This window comes from Loxodonta africana, chromosome 1 (assembly GCF_030014295.1).
Source record: "Loxodonta africana isolate mLoxAfr1 chromosome 1, mLoxAfr1.hap2, whole genome shotgun sequence".
Taxonomy (NCBI): domain Eukaryota; kingdom Metazoa; phylum Chordata; class Mammalia; order Proboscidea; family Elephantidae; genus Loxodonta; species Loxodonta africana.
In genome coordinates this window covers 121,239,345-121,264,113 of record NC_087342.1, presented here as the reverse complement: position 1 = coordinate 121,264,113, position 24,769 = coordinate 121,239,345, and the positions used below count along the sequence as shown (strand labels likewise).

At 39.3% G+C, this 24,769-nt stretch overlaps 1 protein-coding gene across 3 annotated transcripts in view; it reads left to right on the top strand.

Moving 5' to 3' along the window:
- The first annotated feature begins 16,237 nt into the window (after positions 1–16,237).
- The window catches only part of RAB23 (RAB23, member RAS oncogene family), a 31,153-nt gene continuing 22,621 nt past the window's right edge, over positions 16,238–24,769 (top strand). For 2 of the 3 annotated variants that reach the window (XM_003404413.4, XM_023544643.2), the window contains exon 1: positions 16,314–16,517. The gene's annotated coding sequence lies outside the window, so the exon portion shown is untranslated. The other variant, XM_010586891.3, reaches the window with a different exon arrangement.

The window sequence follows — 24,769 nt, the reverse complement described above, 5'->3', positions numbered from 1 at the left end:
GATTCTTGGGGAGACACACAATTGTCAGCATCTTTAGGCTTTTTGGGAGGGCTTTATAGATTTCCAGAGAAAAACTTGCCTATTGTTCTGTTTGGTAGCTGTAAGCCTGGTTATTAGTGTTCTAGGAGCTGAGTGAATATAGCAAGCTTAGGGTTCTCCCATTCAGTATATAGGCTTTTGCTAAATCCTCTCTCGCTTACAATGTGGTATCCTCACTCTGAGATGGACCTGGTATTCCCTCTGGTTCACTTTTATTCAGAGAATAAACAAAGTTGCAGTGGGAGAGGGGCATTTCCCCAGCTGTGCATGTGGGGTGGGGAGGGAGATAAGGAAGCGGATCTGGAGTATCTAACTGCTTAACAAATTTTCGTCTAATGCTGTTTTACTCCCATCTTTCAGAGACACATGGTACTGCCAATTTCCAAGCCTTTGAGGGGTTCTGTGGTGCATTGTCTGCTTCTGTTCTGCTTTCTTGGGTATAACACGATAAATGAGGACTTACTACTAATACATCTACTCTTCAACTTCCAAAATCTTGTGCTGTAGTCCCTTCCCTGATTCTTTTCAAATAGAAGATGTTTATGCCTCCTTAAAAATTCTTTTAGGGTCATTTTAGTGGGATTTGAAGAGGTAGCAAAAGTAAATGCCATCAATCTGCCATCTTTAACAGGGAGTCGCAAAGTACAAATATTTTTTTCTTCTCAGTTTGAAGGGACGGAAATGTTTAACCTCCCCTCATCGATGGCACTAGTTTTTTTTTTTTTTTTTTTCCACCTCCGCAAAAAAGGATATGCACAGAGTCATGTGACATATCTTAAAGTATTTGAAGGGCTACCATATGGAAAAAAGCGTAAACTTGTCCTGAGCAACCCCAGAGGCCATATCTAAGATCAATGAGTAGAAACTTTAGAGAGATTTCAGTTAATTAAAAAAAAAAAATTCCACCAGCCTAAAACTGAATATACTGCTTCATGAAATAAATAGCTTTTCATCATGGAATTCCGTATTCATTTGTAAACCCCTATCAGGTGCCCAATAGGACCAACACAATTTCCTCCCTAATCTCAAGCTGATCATGATCTAACGAGAGAGAGAAATGTCTCAGGAAGATCGCTTCCTCAGAGAAGACTTCGCTGACCTTCTCTCTAGGTCCTCCTGCTCTGCCTACCATAGAATTTATACCTCTCTTTTAGGGCACTTGTAATTAACTTGCTTGATGTCTGTCTTCCCTACAGTGTCTGAATTCTATAAGGGCAAAGGCTGTATCTTTATTGATTAGTACTTCATCATCTAAATTTAGCATAATAGGTGTTCAGAAATATTAATTATCTAAAGTAAGCCAATATTTATATTGCATATTGGTAAATACTATGTTATACATACAATCATAGTACTAGAAAAGAAAAGGTGAAATCACTTAATTCAGCCTGAGGTAAAGAAGGACTTCCTAAGGGTGGTGACATTTAAACTAATTCTTAAATAACATAAAAGAATAAGGCAAAGAAGAAATGCAGGAGAATTCTAGGAGAGGAAACAGCATGATCAAAGTCACAGAGACATTAAATATCATGGTACATTCTGGAAACTACAACTTAATCAATATAGAGGACAACAGGGTACAGGTACACATGAAGGAATACAAAGGAGATGAGACTAGAGAACAAGGCAAGGCAAGGTCACACCAAGGAGTGTGATAATAATATGGCAATGAAGAATCATTCAAGGCTCTTAAGATCTTCATCTTAAAATTTAGAAAGAACACTCTGGCAGCAATGTGTAGGATGGATGAGAAGTGAAGGCTAGAGGAACGGGGACCAATTAGGAGGCTATTACACTTGTCTAGGTGAGTGAAGAGAAGATGAACCATCAGGCCATATGGAAGGGATAACTGACAGGTCACACGTCAGATTTGGAAATGAAAGAAAATGGTGTTAAGGATGACTCCCAGGTATCTGGCTGTAGCACTTACGTCAATTCACCAAATCAGCGAAGCTAGGAAAAGAGGCAGATTTTGCAGTAGGGATACATGTTGAATTCAGTATTTAAAAAAAAAAAAAAGAAGAAGAAAACCTGTTGCCATCAAGTAGATTTTGACTCATAGCAACTCTATAGGATAGAGTAGAACTGCCCCACAGGGTTTCCAAGGACTGGCTGCTGGATTTGACTGTCCACCTTTCGGTTAGCAGCCGAGCTCTTCACCACTGCGCCACCAGGTCTCCATTAAGTTTACAGTGCATATTATTGTTGTTAGTTCCATCAAGTCTGTTCTACTTATGATAACCCTAGGGATTCCTTACAGGACCAATGGGGATCAAAATACGGATGATCATTTGGTGATAGAATATAAAGGTCATTCATCAGCAAATACATAGTTGTAACCAAGGGCTTAGATAAGTTCTTCAGGAAAAATGGATAGTGTAAGAGGAGAACACTTTGGCCCTAGGACAGAACCTCTGGGAATCTTTAAGGGGAGGGTGACGGTAAAGGAGATAGCAAAAAGACTGAGAAGGAACAATCAAAGTGTTAGGCAGAGAATCAGGAGAGTGTGGTGTCACTGAGTCCCTTCTAATCCTGCACTGATCTAATTGTTTATTGGCAATCTATCTGATCTGTAGGGAGAGGACATTTCCCACTTCTGATTTTCCTGGACTCATTCAACTATTCCTTCCATAATCCTCTTGGAGTTTCTCCAGATCTTGCCCTTGAAGGTCAAAGGATTTTTCTGTAGGCCTGTATTATCCTTTTGGGGTTCCTGGGTGGTGCAAATGGTTATGTTCTTGGATACTAACCAAAAGGTTGACGGTTCAAGCTTACCCAGAGGCTCCTCGAAAGAAAGTCCTAGCAATATTTCCAAAAGATCACAGCCATTAAAAACTCTATGGAGTACAGTTCTATCTGACACATGTGAGGTTGCCGTAGGAATTGACTCCACAGCAACTTGTTCCTTTTTTGGTTATGTTATCTTATTAGCTTCAAGCAATGCTTCTTTTACCACTTGTAGGTAGCCTAGCCTGAGGAACCTCGCCTTAGGTAACTTGATTCACTCCCAGTTCACTTTCTCCAAGGTATGGATTTAAGCTCTGTTTTTTTTTTTTTTTTTTTTTTGCTATAATGCTAAGTGTCTTGTTAAATTTTATAGTTTATGCTCATTACCAGCTTAGATGAGTTTAGGATTTCCTAGCTACCCTTTGATTGGAATTGCACTGAACCTCCAGATTAAGTTTGGAGAGAACTGACAACAAAACCATATTGAGTGTTCCAATTCTTGTAGGTAGTATATCTCTTCATTTATTTGTCTTCTATAATTTTTCTCAGCAATAAGCATCACATTTTAATTTTAAATGTGTATAATCTGCTCTAGTTGGTATAATTTATAACCTGTTTAAGATCCATAGTAAGAAATTTCAAAATGGAATGACATGGTTTGTTTGTTTTTTCTTCATGCTTAATAGAAGAGCAAAGTAGCCTTCTGTTTTAGGAGCAGAAAAATGTGAATAATATTTTTTAATTCAAAGAAATTATGTGAATGTTTAACAATTACACAAAGATGGAATGTGCCATAAGTTGCAGAGGAGTTACAACAGTACATTATAAAAGCCAAGGAGAAGCCAAATTTAGTCTTTGGCTTCTCTTAACCAATTAAAAATAATAAAAACATATTTAAGTGAATCTGTCATTTAAATAATATGAAAAATTAGATTCAAGGAGGTGTGAGAAACTGGGAAAATAAATAAGCTTTTTATCCATGACCCTTGCCTCCAAGCTGACATGTAGCTAAATTATTCAGTATGAATAACAATCTACTTTTCATTTAATATTTTCATTTATGAAGATTATTCAACTTACTTCTTTAGCTGATTTCATCATTTAATCATTAACATAAGCAAGTTAAGCCCCTAAAAAAAATATTTATTTATTTATGTATATTTATTTTTCTCAACATCATGATAGATGGAGAAAAGGCTGATGTTGTCAAGGATTTCATTCTACTTGAATCAGTAATCAACACCCATGGAATAAACATTCAGGAAATCAAATGACGTATTACACTGCGCAAACATACTGGAAAAGATCTCTTTAAAGTGTTAAAAACCAAAGATATGACTTTGAGAACTAAGGTGCACCTGACCCAAGCAACGATATTTCCAATCACCTCATATGCATGTGAAAGCTGGACAATGAATAAGGAAGACCTAAGAAGAATTGATGCCTTTGAATTATGATGGTGGTGAAGAATACTGAATATACCAATGGACTGCCAGAAGAACGAACAAGCCCGTCTTGGAAGAAACACAGCCTGAGTGGTCTTTGGAAATGAGGATGGTGAGGTACTTTGGACATGTTATCAGGAGGGACCAGTCCCTGGAGAAGGACATCATGCTTGGTAAAGGAGAGGGTTGGGGAAAAACAAGAAGACCCTTGACGAGATGGACTGACACAGTGGCTGCAACAAAGGGCTCAAACATAACAATAATTTTGAGGACGGCACAGGATCTGGCAGTGTTTCATTCTGTTGTTACGAGTTGGAACTGACTTGAGAGCACCTACCAACATTTCTGTCATACTATTTAAAACCTTAACTTTGGAAACTTTGGTTTTCTGCTCAAATTAAAAAAGGTTGAGCAGAGTTTCCTTTATATAAGCCCTTTATGACATACTTGAGGGTAGTTAATTTCTTTTTAAGTACATAATCCAAAGTCAAAAAGCTTTTCTTTATATTTTTAAACATTAACTTTTTGTATGAAAACATCAAACAAGATTACACTAAGCATATGATTGAACTGATCTCTTAGAATTTTTCCCTTCCAATAATTTCAGTTGAGAAATAGCACTTTTGATTAAAAATGAATACTTATTCCTTATTACTTTGATTTTAATTTTAAAAACCAATGTATCAAATCAGTAGGAAATCACTGATAATATTATGTTAAAACATTTATATGCAGACAACGTTCAGAGCAGCAGTAATTCTTCCATAAAATATAACCGCATGTATACCAAAAAACCAAAAACCAAACCCAGTGCCGTCAAGTCGATTCCGGCTCATAGCTACCCTATAGGACGGAGTAGAACTGCCCCATAAAGTTTCCAAGGAGTGCCAGGTGGATTTGAACTGCTGGCTCTTTGGTTAGCAGCCATAGCACTTAACCACTAGGCCACCAGGGTTCTGCATGTATAAAGCAGTATAAAATCCACATATATATTAGATTGTAAAGTGTGATGGAAAATAGTATATCTTTTTATGTCTAGGCTGTATGAACACATTAGTTCTAAAATGTGATGGAAATGGCTTTGCCACTAACTAGCATATACCTTTGAAAAATTTACTTAATCTCTCTAATCTTCAGTTTCCTGCTCTTTAACAACAAAAAAAGGAGGAAATAATGTTACCTTTATAGGATTCCTGCAAAGATTAATGTTTGCAAGGTACTTAGTACAGTTCCTACCACATAAAAAAAAAAAAAAAAACCATATAGTAGGGTTAGATTAATCGCAACTAATTTTAATCTTATAGCAATAATAGCAATAGAAATAGTCATCATGAGACACTATATTTGTTTCCTATTGCTGCTGTGGCAAGTACCACAAACTTAGTGACTTCAAACAACACAAATTTATCATCTTATAGTTTTGGAGGTCAGAAGTCCAAAATTAGTCTCCCTGGGCTAAAATCAAGATGCCAGCAGGGATGGTTTCTTTTCAAGTCTCAAGGGAAGAATCCTTTTGTCCTTTCAACCTCTAGAGGCTGCCTCTTTCCACAGATGTAGTCAGTTTGATTCCTGTGTATTCCATCTGGTGAGGTCCATATGTATAGTCACTGTTTATGTTGGTGAAAAGAGGTATTTGTGATGAAGAGCTTATTGGTCTTGCAAACTTCTATTATGCGATCTCTGGCATCATTTCTATCACCAAGGCCATATTTCCAACTACCAATCCTTCTTTGTTTCCAACTTTCACATTCCAATCTCCAGTAACTATCAATGAATCTCGATTGCATGTTCGATCAATTTCAGACTGCAGAAGCTGGTAGAAATCTTCAATTTCTTCACCTTCAACCTTAGCGGTTGGTGTGTAAATTTGAATAATAGTTGCATTAACTGGTCTTCCTTGTAGGTGTATGAATACTACCCTATCACTGACAGCATTGTACTTCAGGGTAGATCTTGAAATGTTCTTTTTGACGATGAATGTAATGCCATTCCTCCTCAAGTTGTCATTCCCGCCCGGCACAGTAGACCATATGATTGTTTGATTCAAAATGGCCAATACCAATCCATTTCAGCTTACTAATGTGTAGGCTATCAAAGTTTATGCATTCCATCTTATTTTTGATGACTTACAATTTTCCAAGATTCATACACCATACGTGCCAGCTCACTAATGCCTAGGATATCAACATTTATACATTCCATTACATTTTTGATGATTTCCAATTTTCCTAGATTCATACTCCACACATTCCACCTTCTGATTATTAATGGCTGTTTGCAGCTGTTTCTTCTCATTTTGAGTCGTGCCACATCAGCAAATGAATGTCCCGAAAGCTTGACTCCATCCTTGTCATTAAGGTCGACTCTACTTTGAGGAGGCAGCTCTTCCCTATTGATCTTTTGGGTGCCTTCCAACTTGGGGGGTTCATCTTCCAGCACTGCATGAGACAATGATCTGCTGCTATTCGTAAAGTTTTCATGATGGCTAAGCTCAATATCATCAGTAAGAACAAGCCGAGAGGCTGACTGCAAAACAGATCATCAATTGCTCATATGCAAGTTTAAGTTGAAACTGAGGAAGATTAGAACAAGTCCATGAGAACCCAAGTATGACATTGAGTATATCCCACCTGAATTTAGAGACCATCTCAAGAATAGAATTGACGCGTTGAACACTAATGACTGAAGACCAGATGAGTTGTGGAATGACATCATACATGAAGAAAGAAAGAGGACATTAAAAAGACAAAAAAGAAAGAAAAGGCCAAAATGGATGTCAGGAGAGACTCTGAAACTTGCTCTTAAACATCGAGCAGCTAAAGTAAAAGGAAGAAATGATGAAGTCAAATAGCTGAACAAAAGATTTCAAAGGGCAGCTCAAGAAGACAAAGTAAAGTATTATAATGACATGCACAAAGAGCTGGAAATAGAAAACCAAAAGGGAAGAACACACTTGGCATTTCTCAAGCTGAAAGAATTGAAGAAAAAATTCAAGCCTTGAGTTACAATACTTAAGAATTCCATGGGGGAAAATTAAAAAATTAAACAATGCAGAAAACATCAAAAGAAAATGGAAGGAATACGGTCATTATACCAAAAAGAATTGGTGGAAATTCAATCATTTCAAGAGGTAGCATGTGATCAGGAACCAATAGTACTGAAGGAAGAAGTCCAAGCTGCACTGAACGCACTGGCAAAAAACAAGGCTCCAGGAACTGAGATGTTTCAACAAATGGACGCAGCGCTGGAAGTGCTTACTCCTCTATGACAAGAAATTTGGAAGACAGCTACCTGGCCAATTGACTAGAAGAGATCCATATTTATGCCTATTCCCAAGAAAGGTGATCCAACCAAATGTGGAAATTATAGAATGTTATCATTAATATCACACGCAAGCAAAATTTTGCTGAAGATCATTCAAAAGCAGCTGCAGCAGTACATCGACAGGGAACTGCCAGAAATTCCAGCTGGTTTCAGAAGAGGACGTGGAATCAGGGATATCATTGCTGATGTCAGATGGATCCTGGCTGAAAGCAGAGAATACCAGAAGGATGTTTATCTGTGTTTTATTGACTATGCAAAGGCATGCAGCTGTGTGGATCGTAACAAATCATGGATAACGTTACAAAGAATGGGAATTCCAGAACACTTAATTGTGCTCATGAGGAACCTTTACATAGACCCAGAGGCAGTTGTTCGGACAGAACAAGTGGATACTGATTGGTTTAAAGTCAGGAAAGGTGTGCATCAGGGTTGTATTCTTTCACCATACCTATTTAATCTGTATGCTGAACAAATAATATGAGAAGCTGGACTATATGGAGAAGAACAGGGTATCAGGATTGGAGGAAGACTCATTAACAACCTGAGTTACGCAGATGACACAACCTTGCTTGCTGAAAGTGAAGAGGACTTGAAGCACTTACTGACAAAGATCAAAGACCATAGCCTTCAGTATGGATTACACCTCAACATAAAGAAAACCAAAATCCTCACAAATGGACTAAGAGGCAACATCATGATAAATGGGGAAGATTGAAGTTGTCAAGGTTTTCATTTTACTTGGATCCACAATCAACACCCATGGAAGCAGCAGTCAGGAAATCAAAAGACATATTGCACTGGGTAAATCTGCTGCAAAAGACCTTTTTAAAGTGTCACCTTGAAGACTAAGTTTCGCCTGATTCAAGCCATGGTATTTTCAATCACATCATTTGCATGCAAAAGCTGGACGATGAATAAGGAACACTGAAAAAGAACTGATGACTTTGAATTGTGGTATTGGCGAAGAATACTGAATATACTATGGACTGCCAAGAAGACAAACATACCTGTCTCGGAAGAAGTACAACCAGAATGCTCCTTAGAAGTAAGGATGGTGAGACCGTGTCTTACATACTTTGGACACATTGTCAGGAAGGATCAGTCCCTGGCGAAGGGCCTCATACTTGGTAAAGCAGAGGGTCAGCGAAAGAGAGGAAGAACCTCAACAAGATGGATTGCCACAGTGGCTGCAACAATGGTCTTGAGCATAACAATGATTGTGGGCATGGCGCAGGACTGGGCAGTGTTTTGTTTTGTGGTACACAGGGTTGCTATGAGTCGGAACTGACCCGAGGGCACTTAACAACAACAAAGGCTGCCTGCATTCCATGGCCTGTAGCCCTTTTCTCCATCTTTAAAGCCAGAAGTATAGCATCTTCAAATCTCTATTATCTCTATCTCTTTCTGTCACCTCTTCCTCCATTGTCACATCTCTCCCTCTGATTTTGACTCTCCTGTCTCCCTCTTATAAAGATCCTGGTAAGTACATTGGACCCATGTGGATAATCCAGGATAATCTCCCTGTCTGAAGATTCTTAACTTAATCACACTTGCAAAATTCCTTTTGCCATGTAAAGTAACATGGGAGTTAGATGTGGACATGTCGGGTGGGGGGGAGGGGGGCATTACTTTGCCTATCACAGATTGAGCACCACTGTCTGTGAATTTCATGAGTCCAACCCTGGAATTTGACATTGTTTTCTCTTTCTTTGAACAGATACCTATTTGTTGCAGATGAACTTCAGTCCTTCCCAAAAAATTAACTTAATAAAACCCATCAGAGACAAATTACTAAAATTATTAGAGTAATAAAATTAATGACCCTGAGTTAGTTACTGTAATTTTTCAACCTTTTTAATCTGAGTTTTAAATCTTATACATTGGTGAATACCACCAGTAGTGATGGAAGTGTACTGACGATACTAAATTTGTCCTGTGTACAAAGCACTTATAGTGAAAGCTTCAAAAGGAAGCATCTTGGAGTACATACTCACTCTTTCATGTTTAATACGTTAGGTCCATGCAAGAAGGAAGATCTCACTTTACATTCCGATTTTTTATTTCTAACCCTTCACAAATTTTTCCACATGTATCATCACTTACATTCTGTGAATCCAGACATATTACAGAGATCTTTGACTAGCCCTTTTCCCCGCCCCTAATGAACCATTTATCTAAAAATCTACAGTTGTGTTTCAGTGAAATTTAGGTTATAATTCAAGTTGAGGGGAATCACATATCATTATATGAATACATACAGCGTTTAGTAGAGAGTCACATATGTATTTATTTTTACAATGATACATTTCTGGAAAAATACATAAGAAATTGTTACCAGACGTTACTTATGGGAGTGGAACAGGAATCAAGCAAGGGCTTGATAGACATTTACTGTTCATTTTATCTCATTTAATGTACTGGTTGAATTGTTAATAGGTGCATATTCTACTTTTAAAATTACAAAAACTTAAAAAAAAATTTTTAAACAGTATATGGTCTAGGTAAAACACAAAGATTAAATATATTTAGGAACAATGTTTTATGTATTTCTGTATCCTCATAATGCTTTATACATTATGATACTCAACAAATGTTGAATAAGTAAATAGTGAATAAATGAACTGTCTGAAATGGGGAGAGGGAAGCCAACATGATAGACCATCTGTGGAATGTCATTCCAGAAAGCATCCTTGAGAGAAAAATCACAGTGAAACAGGGTATATCTGATTTTCCTGCCAGGAAGATATCAATTTAAAACATAAATGCAAAATAGGCCATGATCTAACTCCAAAATGTCTACGGGGATGTAATTTTGTATGGAAGAATATGATAGTTTGCATGGAAACTAGAAAAAGAAAAATTATAAAGTGAACCTTTATTGATATTTCTCCTGAACTGGTCAGGAGACCACATTGTATTTGTAAAAGGTCTGAGCCCAGCTTTTTAGGTAGAAATGCCCCTAACATGCAGAAGGATGATTCATCTATTTTCCCCAGTTTTCTAGAAATTTCTTCAAAATCATCTAATTACATTTGCTTTTTTTTTTTTAGTTTCGTGCTTATCCAGCCACCTTCTGACCTACAACTTGGTTTCCTAATTGTACATGCCCATCATCTGAAAAAAAAAATTTTTTTTGAAAAGAAGAAAGGCAGGAGGTTTATGCTATTTGTTAAGCAAGAGAGGGTGTTTTATGAAGACAACTTCAGTTCTGTTTATCAGGCTGTATACAGATTCCATTGCAGGTTAAGAACTAACATTTTAGGTATATAAGTCTCTTTTAAGATGATTAGTAGTTTCCCAGTACCTAATCATCTCTTGAGTGAACTGGTTTGAATTCTTAAGCATACAAATCTGAGGACTAAAATTTAGACCTATCAATGTGGCCCTGAAATTCAACCCATAACAGCCTACAGGCATCTCTATAACCTTCATCAGTGCAACAACACTTATTTTGTTCTGCATTCTTTCTCCATTTAAGTAATCTTTTGTAAGGAAAAAAAGTACAAGGGAGAAATTTTAGGAAAAAATACAAGACAGACTAAAATGATCTTAGATAGCTGAATTTCTGAATATCTGAACCATTGATAATACCAGGGTTTATCCTATAGGTTTAGAAGGAACCAAATGTAATTTAAGATGGAGAGAAGAGCATTTAGTACTTTGGTAAGGCCATGAACATTATATCCATTTGATCTTAGCCTCTGGGCTAATCAAGTTCATTGTGCTCATATTTTTAAGCACTCTTATGAAGATAATCATAGTGTAAATGAAATTTTTAGATGTGGAAATATACATTTACAATTTAGATAGATTTTTCCAAATCAAAAAGTCGCTTACATTTATATACCAACAAAATATTTTTGTTTCTTCACATCCTCACCCACATTGTTTTTGTTGTTAGGTGCCATCAAGTCAGCTCTGACTCATAGCAACTCTACAGGGCAGAGTAGAACTACCCCATAGGGTTGCCAAGGACCAGCCAGTGAATTTGAACTGCCGACCTTTTGGTTAGCAGCCAAGCTCTTCACCACTGCACTGCCAGGGCTCCTTACCCACACTAGGTTTTATCAATCTGATTAACTTTTCCAATCTGATAATTGGAAAATTATATTGTTGTGTAATTTGATTTTCCTTAACTGTGGATACACTATTGTGCCAATAGGCTATTTGTGTTTCTTCTCAGTATTCGTTTATGTATGGTCTTTGCTCATTTTTCTATTCAGTTGACAGTCTTTTGCTTGCTAATTTGTAAGAGCTATTTTTTTTATTTGTATGTTAAATAAATGAACCCTTTATCTGTCATATGTTGACAGTGTTTTTTTCTTAGTTTGTTGTTTGTTGTTTACATTTGTTATTTGTCATTATTTGTAATTCAAGGTGAGTTTTTTTGACACAGTAAGTATTTACTAAGAAAGTATAAAGTACTTTTGTCCACACCACCTCCCTACCAATGAAGGGGACACCACACCGCATTGTATTTCTAAAAGGTCTGAGCTCATTATACTTTGTCCTAGGAATGCCCAGCCCTTCATAGAAGATTAAACTGGACCATTCCACAGATAGATGGGATAGACAATGTTTCTCAGTGAGAGCTCTAACGGCTCTTTGGGCGGTCTTCATTGGGCATCCCTGGCTTCTGGGCATGCCAGTTATTAAGATAACAAGGAAAATGCAACCACACATTTTTCAATACTCCTACCATTCTCAGCAAGAAGAAGGTACTTAAAATTGAAAATATTGTATTAGCTTCCTAGAAATTGATGGAGGTAGCAGGTTCCAAAACCACAGATATCGGTGTCTAACTTTCCCAGGAGAAAGTAGGGCCTCTGATGGCACTCTGGCTTATGGGCACAGGAGGTACGAACGCTAACCTCCACGGCCTTGGGAGTTGAGATACTATGACAAAACTAGGAACAGAGGATGTAGATTCATTAAATAGGCTCAATAAACTTAGCCAATGCACATCTCAGTGATGGTTATTACCAACTGAGGACCAGAGGTCCTTAACCAAGATTCCAAGCTGTGCAAGCCACTGAAAACTCTTGCGCAACCATAGAAACTCAGGCATTCTGGCTTTACAACCTGAGTTCATAGTAAGAGATCACTAATACAGGCTGTATGTGTATAAGATATATTTCAGCTCCTCTCTCTCTGGACCCCTCCCTTGCCCCACAAACTGTCAGAATAGCATTATCATGTGTGTCTTATCTTTGAGTCTGTTCCCTGTTCATTCCAACCCCCATCTACCCATCCATTTCTTTTTGTCCCTCAGGTTGATGGCAACAAAATTTTTAAGGTTGCCTCAGGCATGAAACTCCAATCATGATTAGTGTCAAAAGGACTATACTTGACAGGAAAAACAAATTCTGTTGTGGCCATCAAGTATTTGATTATTACCATAAATAGAACAGGTGACTAAATAATAGCAAATTCAGGTAATGAACAACTGGATGAGTTTGCATTCTTAGTCTTCAATAGATCTGGATTCTTGTATTTCATCCACCTGTAGGGCACACAACTTTACCTACATCATTTGCATCTAAAAATAGGGTCAATCATATATTTCCCTATTACTTTGTGAAGGCACTGAGAAGACTCTGAAATTTGGAAAGAATAACAAAACACTTGTGAATAAGCTCTTGAAAATGTGTTAACTACCAGATCACTGGAATGATGTCTAAATAAATATTTCAATAGATGTACAAAGAAGAATGTCATACAGATGAACTCTTATGTACCATCAGTGAAGGCCTCCAAAGTTAAGAGAGTTGCCCAGAGTCCAGCCTTTTCAATCAGAGAGAGTGTGTGGTAAGACACTTATTAATAAAGGGCCCTATCCAAAAGTGTACCTGCTGGTACAGACACTAGCCTGTGTGAGACAAGAACAATCTGAGACAAACCAAAAGAAATTTAGTCTGAATGGACTATTCCCACACTGGTTACAGGTTCTAACCAGTTCCTTAATGACCACTATCAGCAAGGTGGCCATTCAATAAACCCCAGAGTCATTCTTGACACTTCCCTCTTGTTCCTGCTCCTTAGCTAAATCCTAGAGCTTCGACCTCCAATGTAAAGAACAAATCCACCCATTTTTCTGTATCACTCCTGTACACACCTCAGTCCAAGCCTCCATCATCTCTTGCCTGGACCAGCCTTCCATTGGTACAACACAGCAGCCAGAGGAATCTTTTAAAACTGCCAAGGAGAGCTCATTTTTCCTACCAAAAATCCTTTGATGGCTTCCCAAAATACTTTAGATATAATCCAAATTGCTTAAAGTGACCCATAAGATCTTCATGATTTTGGCCCCTGCCTCCCTCACTACTTCCTTTTATAGTACTTGCCACCTTTCAATCCCTCAGACCCACCAAATTATTTTCTGCCTCAGGCCATCATGCTTACTGCTCTCTCTACTTTAAATCTTTTTTTGCCTATTCTTTACCAAAACAAAACAAAAAAAAACCCTTGCCATCCAGTCGATTCCGATTCACAGTGACCCTTAAGGTCGGAGTAGAACTAACTGTCCCATAGGGTTTCCGAGGAGCGCCTAGTGGATTCGAACTGCCAACCTTTCAGTTAGTAGCCATAGCTCTTAACTACACCACCAGGGTTTCCATTCTATACCTGCATAACTAATTTATCCTTGAGATAACAGCTTAAATGGGACTTTGTGAGAAAGGCCTTCTCTGGCTCCTCAATTTAAATTAGGCCCCCTTTTATTTATGTCCATCACACTTGTTATTTTCTTTCATATAATTCACAAGTTACCATTTATTTATTTTGTATACGTTGTTAGTTGCCTTCAAGTCAGTCCCCAATCCATGATGATCTCATGCACACCTGACCAAAACTCTGCCCAATCCTGAAACGTCCCCATGATCGGTTGTAGATCAGACAATTCCATCTTCAGGCCTTTCTTCCTAGTCCATCTTAGTCTGGAAGCGCCACTGAAACCTGCTCAGCATCTTAACAACACACAAGACCGTGTAGTGGCTATGCATGAAGTGTATTGGCTGGGAAATAAATTCTGAACCACCAATGCCCCCATTTATATGTATCAATTTGTTTTGGTCTCCCTCACCAGACTAGAAGCTCCAAGAGGGCAAGAGCCATCTCCCCTTTGTTCACCACTGAATGCCCAGTGTCCAGCACAGTACTTGGCATAATAAATATATTTTTTAAATGAATGCATGACCCTGTAAGGTAGATAACTTTATATTACAAATGAGGTCACTAAGATCCAGGGTTAAACAACTTTTAAAACTGGGAATAGTATTCTGATGTCTGACTAGAAGTTATTAGGATTTTTTTTCCCCTAGCATGTTGCTATGAGTCAGAATCGACTCCACGGCATTGGGTTTTTTTTTTTTTTTTTAGCATGTTCTATTTGACTCTGAGGACTATTAGATTTATTACGTTCTAGACCAGTATTGTGGCTTCTACTAAGATTTTCCTGATGGCCACAAATGCATTCACGTGCATCTACATAGACTTGTGGTCTAAGTGGTGAAATTTTCTAGGATTTCTTCTTTAAGAATATTTTCTGATTTTTCTTTTCACTCAGCTATAATTCCTGATCTCCGGAAAGCATTCAGTTCATCAGTGTAAGGCACAGTGAAATAACTGGCAAAGAATGGGCATTTTTTGCTAGGTCAGTAAAGGTGCTTAGATTTGAGCAGTCATTCTAAAAATTTAAAAAATTAACTTTACTGAGTGTTTTCCCCAACGTATTTTAACTTCTGGCAGATTAGTTTTTCCTGTGTTTGTACTTACAGAAACAGACTCAGTATGTACTTCTGTGTATGGCTTCCTTTGCTGAAATTTATGTTTGTGCAATTCATCCCTTTTGTTGCCTGGAGATGTAGATTGTTCCCATTGCTGTATAGTATTCCATTGTATGGGCACTGTGTGAATTTATTCACTTATTCTATTGCTGATGGTCTTCTGGATTGTTTCCACTTGGGGGCTGTTGCAACCAATGCAGCTATGAACATTCTGATACCCTTCTGTCGGTGCACGTAAGTATGCATTTAGGCGTTTGGCTGTGTATCTACAACTGCTGGGTCGCAGGGTATGCAGCTTTAGTAGGTAATGCCAAACTTTTTCAAAGGAGTTGTACCCATTAAATTTCAGTAGCAGGATAGGAGAATTCGTTTACTCCACATCCTTGCGAAGACGTCGTATTTTCTGCCTTTTTTTTGAATTTCTATTCTAATTTGAAATATAAAAATAACTGAAGCAAAGTTTAGATTGTTTCTGGGAAACCTTTTACTTTTTCTTTTGGTTCTCCGAATTATTAACAATCTCAGACTTTTACTTTGTCGGCTACCCCCAGCGGGCTTCTGGGTGCGTTTTCTATTTTGCTCGACATTTTTGCTCACTCTGCCCCTTGGATGTCGTGCTGAGAAAAAAATGTGTGTATACAAGGCGGGGCAAGTCCTTTGAGGATTCTAGAATTCTGATCACTGGGTGGACGAAACTTAACGCGGGCCTTCTTCCGTCGATTTCTCTTTTCTAGAATCCATGACCTTGGATCTCCTGTTCGACTGTAGTCTCTCTTTTGGGCACCGGGTTCCTTAGAGGGGCCGGGAAAACCCGACAGCCGCCCTCTACTCTACAAGCCAGAACAGGGGCGGGGTGGAGCGGGGCGGGGCACCGAGCTGGAGCAGAGCTTGCGCAGAGGAAGCCCGGCGCATGCTCCGCAGCGCTTCGGGTCCACAGATGCGGGGAGTTGAGTCTCCCGCGTCCCGCCACCCCCGGCGGAGCTGCTGGTAAGTCGCCCGTTCCTAGCCCTAGCTACCAATAAAGTTTGTTTAAAAAAAACCATAATCGTTCTTAAAAGAGCAAGAGAGGGCACAAGCCAGCCGCACGGCCCCGCCGGGGGGACTGGCGCGCTGGGAGGAGGTGGCGGCGGCAGTGGTTGCGCCGCGACCAGGAGGAGCCGGTCGCGCCGGGCGGCGGGTCCGCAGCTGGCGGGGAACGGTGAGTAGCGGCTCGCGCTCCGGGGCAGCGGCGTTGCATCCACTCGCCCTTCTCCCAGGGCTGAGGGTTCCTCTGGCGTTTCTGGGGAAGGATCCGCTTAGCCCCGGGGTCCCGGGATGTGCCTCCCTGTGGGGCATGGAGGTGGGGGGGTGCGGCTCCCATCCCCAGGCCCAGGCCCCCGAGCGCCTGCTTCCCCGCCTCTGAGCGCGGTGCCCGAGTCCCGGTGGAGGCGGTGGGCGGCAGCTTGGCCCGGGACTCCCTGCCTTCTCTTCGCGGTTCCGTCTTGCTAGGTGTCGGTCCCTTGAATTGCCTCGTGAGCGGGGAAGAGCTGGGATGGGGGGCGGGGTGGGAGGCGAGGCGCTGCCGCCCCTAGCCTGGCCGAGAGCCGATCTTCTCGCCCTCCCCCACCCCGTATGGAGAAGGGGTAACCTAGGCTGGGAAGGACACCAGCAAGGGGCGTGAAGTGCCTGTGATAGGTGTAATGGGGAAGAGAATCCCTAGCTCCAACCTGGCTTCTCCCCCTGGTGGCACAGAGGTTAAGAGCTTGGCCGCTGACCAAAAGGTTGGCGGTTCGAATCCACCAGCCGCTCCTTGGAAACCCTACTGCTTTGTCCTCTGGGATGGCTCTGAGTTGGAAGCCACCTGACCGCAACTGGTTTTCTCCCCGCTTGGTCCGCTTCTTTACCCGGGGCCCCACCCTTGCCTAGTTTCTTGCTCACAAACTGCTAGAATATGAACGAGCCAGGCTGCACTATTTCATTGACACTGGCTGCCGCAGAATTACTTTACTCGGAGATTGAAGAAGCCATCTGCAGCTCCTGAGGGTGTGTGACCCTATAGGACGGGGTAGAACTGCCCCATAGAGTTGAGGGTGTGTGAGAGTGTAGTAATTTCACTCTCAGGACCCAGTGAAGTGGCACTAGGCTCTGAAAAGGGCCGTTAACTTCTCTCGGTTTTATGTAATTCCTAATATCTGCTTGGAGCCATGGTGGTGCAATGGTTAAAACGCTGGACTGCTAACCAGACAGGTTGGAGGTTCGAAACCACCAGCGGCTCCACAGGAGAAAGATTCGTAGAGATTTACAGCCTTGGAAATCCAGTGGGATTGCTATGAGTCAGAATAGAGTCAACGGCAGTGGGTTTGGTTTTTGGTTTGACATCTATCTGCAAGGTAACTTCATTAAATCTAAGAAAATTTTGAGCATTTTTATAAATATATCTGTACAGTTCTACTCTGTCCTTTAGAGTTGCTATGAGTCGGAATCGACTGGACAGCAACGGGTTTGGTACTTAAGGACAGGCTATTATGAAAAACTACCTTTTTGACGGCTCAGTTAACTCATCCTAGCTACTTAGGGACATAGTACTTTAAGTCTGTTAAAGTGGTGGCTAAGAATCTCAAGACTGTGTTAAAACCTGATTCCATGATTTCTTATTTCAATTTTTTATTTTTTAAATCATGAGGAGTTGTGCAGTTCTATGAATTTTAGATTAATGTAACTACCACTACAGTCAGTGTATAGAACAGTTTCGTCACCCCAAAAAAACTCCTTCACGATATCCCTTTATAGTCATACCCTCCGCTCACCCCTAACTCCTGGTAAACTGGTATTTTTGGGAATCATATAAGTGGAATCATACAGTTTGTAACCATTTGAGACTGGCTTTTTTTTCAATCAGCTCAATGCCTTTGAGATTCCTCTAAGTTGTATGTATCACTGTTTTATTTTTAGTATTCCCATTGGATGCACAGTTTGTTTATACATCCCCCAATTGGATGACATTTGAGTTGTTTGACATTAAACCAAAACCAAACCCATTGCTGTCGAGTTGATTCCAATTCATAGTGACCCTATAGGACAGAGTAGAACTGCCCCATAGTTTCTGAGGAGCGCCTGGTGGATTCAAACTGCCAGCATTTGGTTAGCACCCATAGCTCTTAACCACTATGCCACCAACATTTCCTGTTTGACATTGAAGGACCTTAAAAAAAAAAACCTGTTGCCGTCAAGTTGATTCCAACTCATAGTGACCCTGTAGGATGGAGTAGAACTGCCCCATAGGGTTTCCAAGGAGCGGCTGGTGGATTCAAACTGCCAGCCTTTTGGTTAGCAGCCAAGCTCTTAACCACTGGACCACCAGCGTTCCTGAAGGGCCTCAAAACCCAGTGCCAAACCTAGTGCTGTTGAGTCGATTCCGACTCATAGCGACCTTATAGGACAGGGTAGAACTGCCCTATAGAGTTTCCAAGGAGCGCCTGGCAGATTTGAACTGCCGACCCTTTGGTTAGCAGCCGCAGCACTTAACCGCTACGCCACCAGGGTTTCCTGAAGGGCCTTAGAGCAGCTATTAACAGTCACATATAGATTTTTGTGTGAACGCAAGTGTTCATTTTTCTGGGGTGTTACTAGGAGTGGGGTTGCAGGGTTCTATGGTAAGTGTATGTTTACAAGAAACTGCTGAGCTTATTTTCCAAAGGGGCTGTAAAATTTTGCATTCCTGCCAACAGTGTGCAAGAGTACCAGTTACTCTGCATCCTCTCCAGCACTAGATGTTGTCAGTATTTTTTAATTTAGCCATTCTAATAGGTGTGTAAGGAACCCTGGTGATGCAGTTGTTAAGCTCTAGGCTGTTAACCACAAGATCAGCGCTTTGAACCCACCAGCTGCTCTGCGGAAGGAAAGACCTGGCCATCTGCACCTGTAAAGATTACAGCCTAGGACAGTTCTACTCTGTCATATAGAGTGTCTGTGAGTCGGAATCAACTCGACGACACACAGTAGTAGGTGTGTAGTGGTATTTCATTGTGGTTTTAGTGTGCCTTTGTTGTTGTTGTGTGCCATCGAATTGATTCTCAAAGAGAGTCTATATGACAGGGTAGAACTGCCCCATAAGGTTCCTAGACTGTGGTTTTAGCTAATGGCTAATGCTGTTGAACATCTTTTCATGTGCTTTTTCGCCATCCATATGTACTCTGGTGGTGTGTCTGTTCACATCTTTTCCTCATTTTTTGAGTTGGTTGTTTTCTTATGTTGAATTTTGAGGGCTCCTTTTTTTCTTTTTTAATATATTCTGGATATGAGTCTTTTGTATGTTTTGTAGATATTTTCTCCCAGTTTGCAGGTTGCCTTTCATTCTCTTAACAGTGCCTTTCTTTCATGGAATAAATATTTTTAATTTTGATGAAGTCCAATTTATCAGTTTTTCCTTTTATGGATCATGTTTTTGATACCATGTCTAAGAACTCTTTGCCTAGCCTCAAGTCAAGAAGATTTTCTCTTGGAAGTTTTCTTCTAATAGTTACAATTTTACATTTAGATCTATGATTCATTTTGAGTTATTTGTACAAGGTGTAAGGTTTAGATCAAGGTCTACACTTTTGCTTGTGGCTGTCCAGTTGTTCTGCTCCATTTGTTGAAAAGACTGTCTTTTTTCCATTGAATTGCATTTGCACCTTTGTAAAAAACTAATAGGCATATTTTTGTGGGTCTGTTTTTGGGCCATTGGTCCATTCAGTTGGTTCCTATAGCTTGTTGCCATGAATCAGAATCAACTCAGTGGCAGCTAACAATATAAGTATTAACTCAGGTAGTGTGTTTTCCTCCGATTTTACTCTTTTTCAAGATTGTTTTAGCTATTATAGTTCTTTCACCTTTCCATGCAAAATTTAGAATCAGTTTGTCTCTGACTAAAAAAACAAAAGCCCTGCTGGTATTTTGATTGGAATTACATTAAACCTAACATAAATCAGTTTGTGGGGAATGGATATTCTACTGTTTTTATTAATTCATTAGTCTTCCAATCCATGAGTATTTATTTAGGTCTTGTCTAATTTCTTTTATTAGAGTTTTGCCATTTTTAGCATACAAATCCTGCACATGTTTTGTTAGATTTATACTTAGACGTATTTGCTTTTTTAGCTATTGTAAATATCATTTAAAAATTTTTCTGTGTCAAATTGTACATCGTTTGTATATGGAAACATCATTGAATGTTGTATCTTGACCTTGGGTCCCGTGACCTTGCTAAACTCACTTAGTTCTGGGTTTTTTTTTTGGTAGATTTCTTGGGATTTTCTGTCCTATGTGAATAGAGATAATCCCTTTTTTTTTATAAGCTCATTATTTATTTTAGTTGCTTTATTGCACTGGCTAGTACTTCATTTATGCTGTTGAATAAGAGTGGTGAGGTTAGGCATCCTTATTTTGTTCCCAGTCTAAGGTGGCAAAGCCCTTTATTAGGCCTAAGAAGTTTCCTTCTATCCCTAGTTTGCTAAGAGTTTTTCTCACAAATGGATGTTGAATTTTGTCAAATACTCGCTCTGCATCAGTTGGTATGATGATGTGGTTTTTCTGCTTTAGACTGTAAATATGGTGGATTGCATTAATTGATTTTCAGATACTGAACCATCCTTGCATTCCCAGGACCAACCACACTTGGTCATGGTGTATTATTCTTGTATATTGCTGGATTTGATTTACTAATACTTTGTTGAGGATTTTTTACATTATGTTCTTGAAGGATTTTTGTCTATCGTTTTCTTTTTTTGCACTGTTTTTGTGTGATTTTGGTGTCAAGGTAATGCTGGTTTCATAAAATGAGTTGGGAAATGTTTACTCCTCTGCTATTTTCCTGAAGAGATTGTGTAACATTGGTGTTAATCTTCTTTAAACATTTGGTAGAATTCTCTGATGAAACCATCTGGGCTGGAGATTTCTTTTTTGAGTTTTAAGTTACAAATTCACTTTCTTTAATAGTTATAGGACTTTTCCAATTATCTATTTCGTATTGGGTGAGTTTTAGTAATTTGTAAGGCACCTCAATGGTGCGGTGGTTAAGTGCTCAGTAAACGTTGGCGGTTCCAACCGAGCAGCGACTCTGAGGGAGAAACATGTGGAAGTCTGCCTCCCTAAAGATTAAAAAAAAAAAAAAAAGATTACAGCCTTGGAAACCCTCTGGAGCAGTCCTGCTCTGTCCTGTAGGGTCACTTGGAGCTGCAGTCAACTTGATGGCGATGGGTTTTTTATGTTTTTGCTTTTGTTGTAATTTGTGCTTTTTCAAGGAATTGGTCCATTTTATCTGCGTTGTGAAATTTATGTGTGTAGAGTTGTTTGTTGTGTTATTATTTTGATGTCGGCAAATTTTGTAGTTATATCCCCTATTTTGTTTCTGATATTGGTAGTGTCATCTCTCTTTTTTTTTTTTTTCCAGTTTGTCAGTTTTATCGATCTTTTCAATAAAAGTGTTGATTTTTTCATCGATTATCTCAATTTTTTTTTAATTTCATTGATTTCTGCTCTTTATTACTTCCTTCCTTTTGCTTACTTTGTGTTTATTTTACTCTTCTTTTGCTAGTTTCTTGAGGTGGAAGTTTAAATTATTGATTTGAGACTTTTCCACTCTTCTAAGATAAACATTTAGTACTTGAATTTTTCCCTCTCAACACTGCTTTAGCTGTGTCCCACAGATTTTGACATGTTGCATTTTTACTTACATTAAGTGTTATTATGTTTTGATTTCCCTCGAGTCTTCTTTTTTGACCCGTGGATTGTTTTGAAGTGTGTTTTTAGTTTCCCAATGTTTATAGATTTTCCCGTTAATCTTCTGTTCCTGATTTCTAGTTTGATTCCATTATGGTTAGAGAACAAACTCTGTTTGATTACAGTTATTTTAAATTTGTTGAGGCTTGTTTATGCCCAACATATGGCCTGTCTTGGTATATGTTCAGTAAGTTCTTGAAAACAATGTGTACTCTGCTTTGTTGTATGGGCTGTTCTAGAAATGTCTATTAGATTCTATTAGTTGATGGCTTTGTTGACTTCTTCTGTAACCTTGCTTATTTTCTGCCTAGTTCCATCAATTGCTGAGAGAGGGGTGTGGGAAGTCTCCAAACGCAACTGTGGATTTAGGCATTTCTCTTTTCAGGTCGTCAATTTTTGTTTCGCATATTTTGCAACTCAGTTATTTGGTGCCTACATATTTAGAATTGCTAAATCTTCTTGATGGACTACACTTGTAATGTCCTTCTCTGTCGCTGGTGGCACAGTGCTTAAGAGCTACGGCAAGCTATGGCTGCTAAACAAAAGTTTGGCAGTTCTAATTCACCAGCCGCTCCTTGGTAACACTGTGGGGCAGTTCTACTCTGTCCTTTGGGGTCACTATGAATTAGAATCAACTCAATGGCAGTGAGCTTTTTTTTTTTTCCTGTCTCTGGTAATTTTCTTTGCTGTGATGCCTTCTCTATCTGATAAAAATATAGACACTCCTGCTTTCTTTTAATGTTTGTGTGGTGTATCTTTTTCCGCTATTTTACTTTCAGTGAACACATATTATCCTAATTTGAGTTTCCTGTAGACAGCATATAGTTGGGTCGTTTTCTTTTCTTTTTTTTAATACAGGCAGCCAATCTCTTAATTGGTGATTTAAACAATTTAAATTTAATGGAATTATTAATACATTAAGACTTAAGCCTGCCTTTAGTTTTGTTTTCTGTTTGATTTCTTTGTTTTTCATTTCTCTGTTTTTGTTTTCCTGCCTTCCTGTGGTTTACTGAACATTTTTTAGAATTTTATTTTGATTTATCTATAGTGGGTTTTTTTGGAAACCCTGGCGGCGTAGCGGTTAAGTGCTATGGCTGCTAACCAAGAGGTCAACAGTTCAGATCCGCCAGGTGCTCCTTGGAAACTCTATGGGGCGGTTCTACTCTGTCCTGTAGGGTCGCCATGAGTCGGAATTGACTTGATGGCAGAGGGGCTTTATAGTGTTTTTTGGAGCCCTGGTGGCACCGTGGTTAGGAACTACAGCTGCTTACCAAAACCTCGGTAGTTCAAATCCACTAGCCACTCCTTGGAAACCATATGGGGCAGTTCTACTCTGTCCTGTAGGATCACTGTGAGTCTGAATCGACTGGAGGGCACACGTTTGTTTGTTTAAAATAGTGTTTTTGATGATACCTCTTTCTGTAACTATTTTAGTGGCTGCTTTAGGTATTAAACTATGTATACGTGTGTCTTATCACAGTCTCACAGTCTACTGGTGTTGACGTTTTACCAGTTCAAGTGAAATATGGAAACCTTATCTCCCTGTATATCCCTTTACCTTCCCCCATTTATAATTAACTATCTTAAATATTTTATGTATACATATGTCAAAAACCACATTAGGCAGTGTTATGATTTTTGCTTCAACTGTCAAACCTAATTTAGAACACTTGAGAGAAGAAAAGTTTATTTACCCATATTTTTGTTCTTACCATATTCTTTTTTCCACCCTGATATTCCAGGTTTTTTTTGTTTTTGTTTCTTTAATCATATCCTTTCTGTTTAGAGTTCTTTAGTTTTTATATTAGCATAAGCATGTTAGTGTCGAATTCTTATTTTCCACCATCTGAGATTATCTTGATTTTCCCCTTCAATCATCAAAAATATTTTCATTACACATATAATTCTGGGTTGCCAGTTCTTTTAACATTAAAAAAATAATGTACCACTTCCTTTTGGCCTCCATGGTTTCTGATAAGAATTCACTGTTGCTTGTATTATTTTTTCCCCTTGTAGATAATGTGTTCTTTTTCTCTAGCTGCTTTCAAGATTTTTTTGTCTTTAGTTTTCAAAAGTTTGACTGTGATGTGTCTTGACATGGATTTTGTTATGTTTATCCTGTTTGGAGTTTGCTCAGCTTCTTGAATCTGTAGATTCTTTGTGTGTGTGTGTGTGTCTTAGGCTGGGTTCTCTGGAGAAGCAAAACCAGTGTAGCATATAAATATATATATAGAGAGAGAGATTTATTTATATCAAGGAAGTGGGTCATGGGGTGTAGAGGCTGGAACATCCCAAGTCATGGGTCAGGATACAGACTTCTCCTGATTCACATGGCCACAGGGGCAAGTGCAGCCAAGATTGGCAGGTCAGAGAGCAAGGCTCTTGCTCACAGGCTGTGAAGATCGATACATCCCAAGATTGGCAGGCAAGACTGCAGGTAAGCTGCTAGCTCAAGCCAGACGAACAGGAGCCAGCAGCAGGATCCAGAAGTCCCCGAGCCTTGCCAGGACATCTGCTTATATTCATTGCAGGGCACACACCTAAGGAAAATCCTTTCAACTGATTGGCTACTCACAGCAGGTCCCATGATGGGGGTGATCACATATCAAATCTCAACAGGAAGTGATCACACCATTATACAACTGCCCAAGCACTGAGAATCATGGCCCAGCCAAGTTGACACACAATCTTAACCATCACAGTTTGTTCACC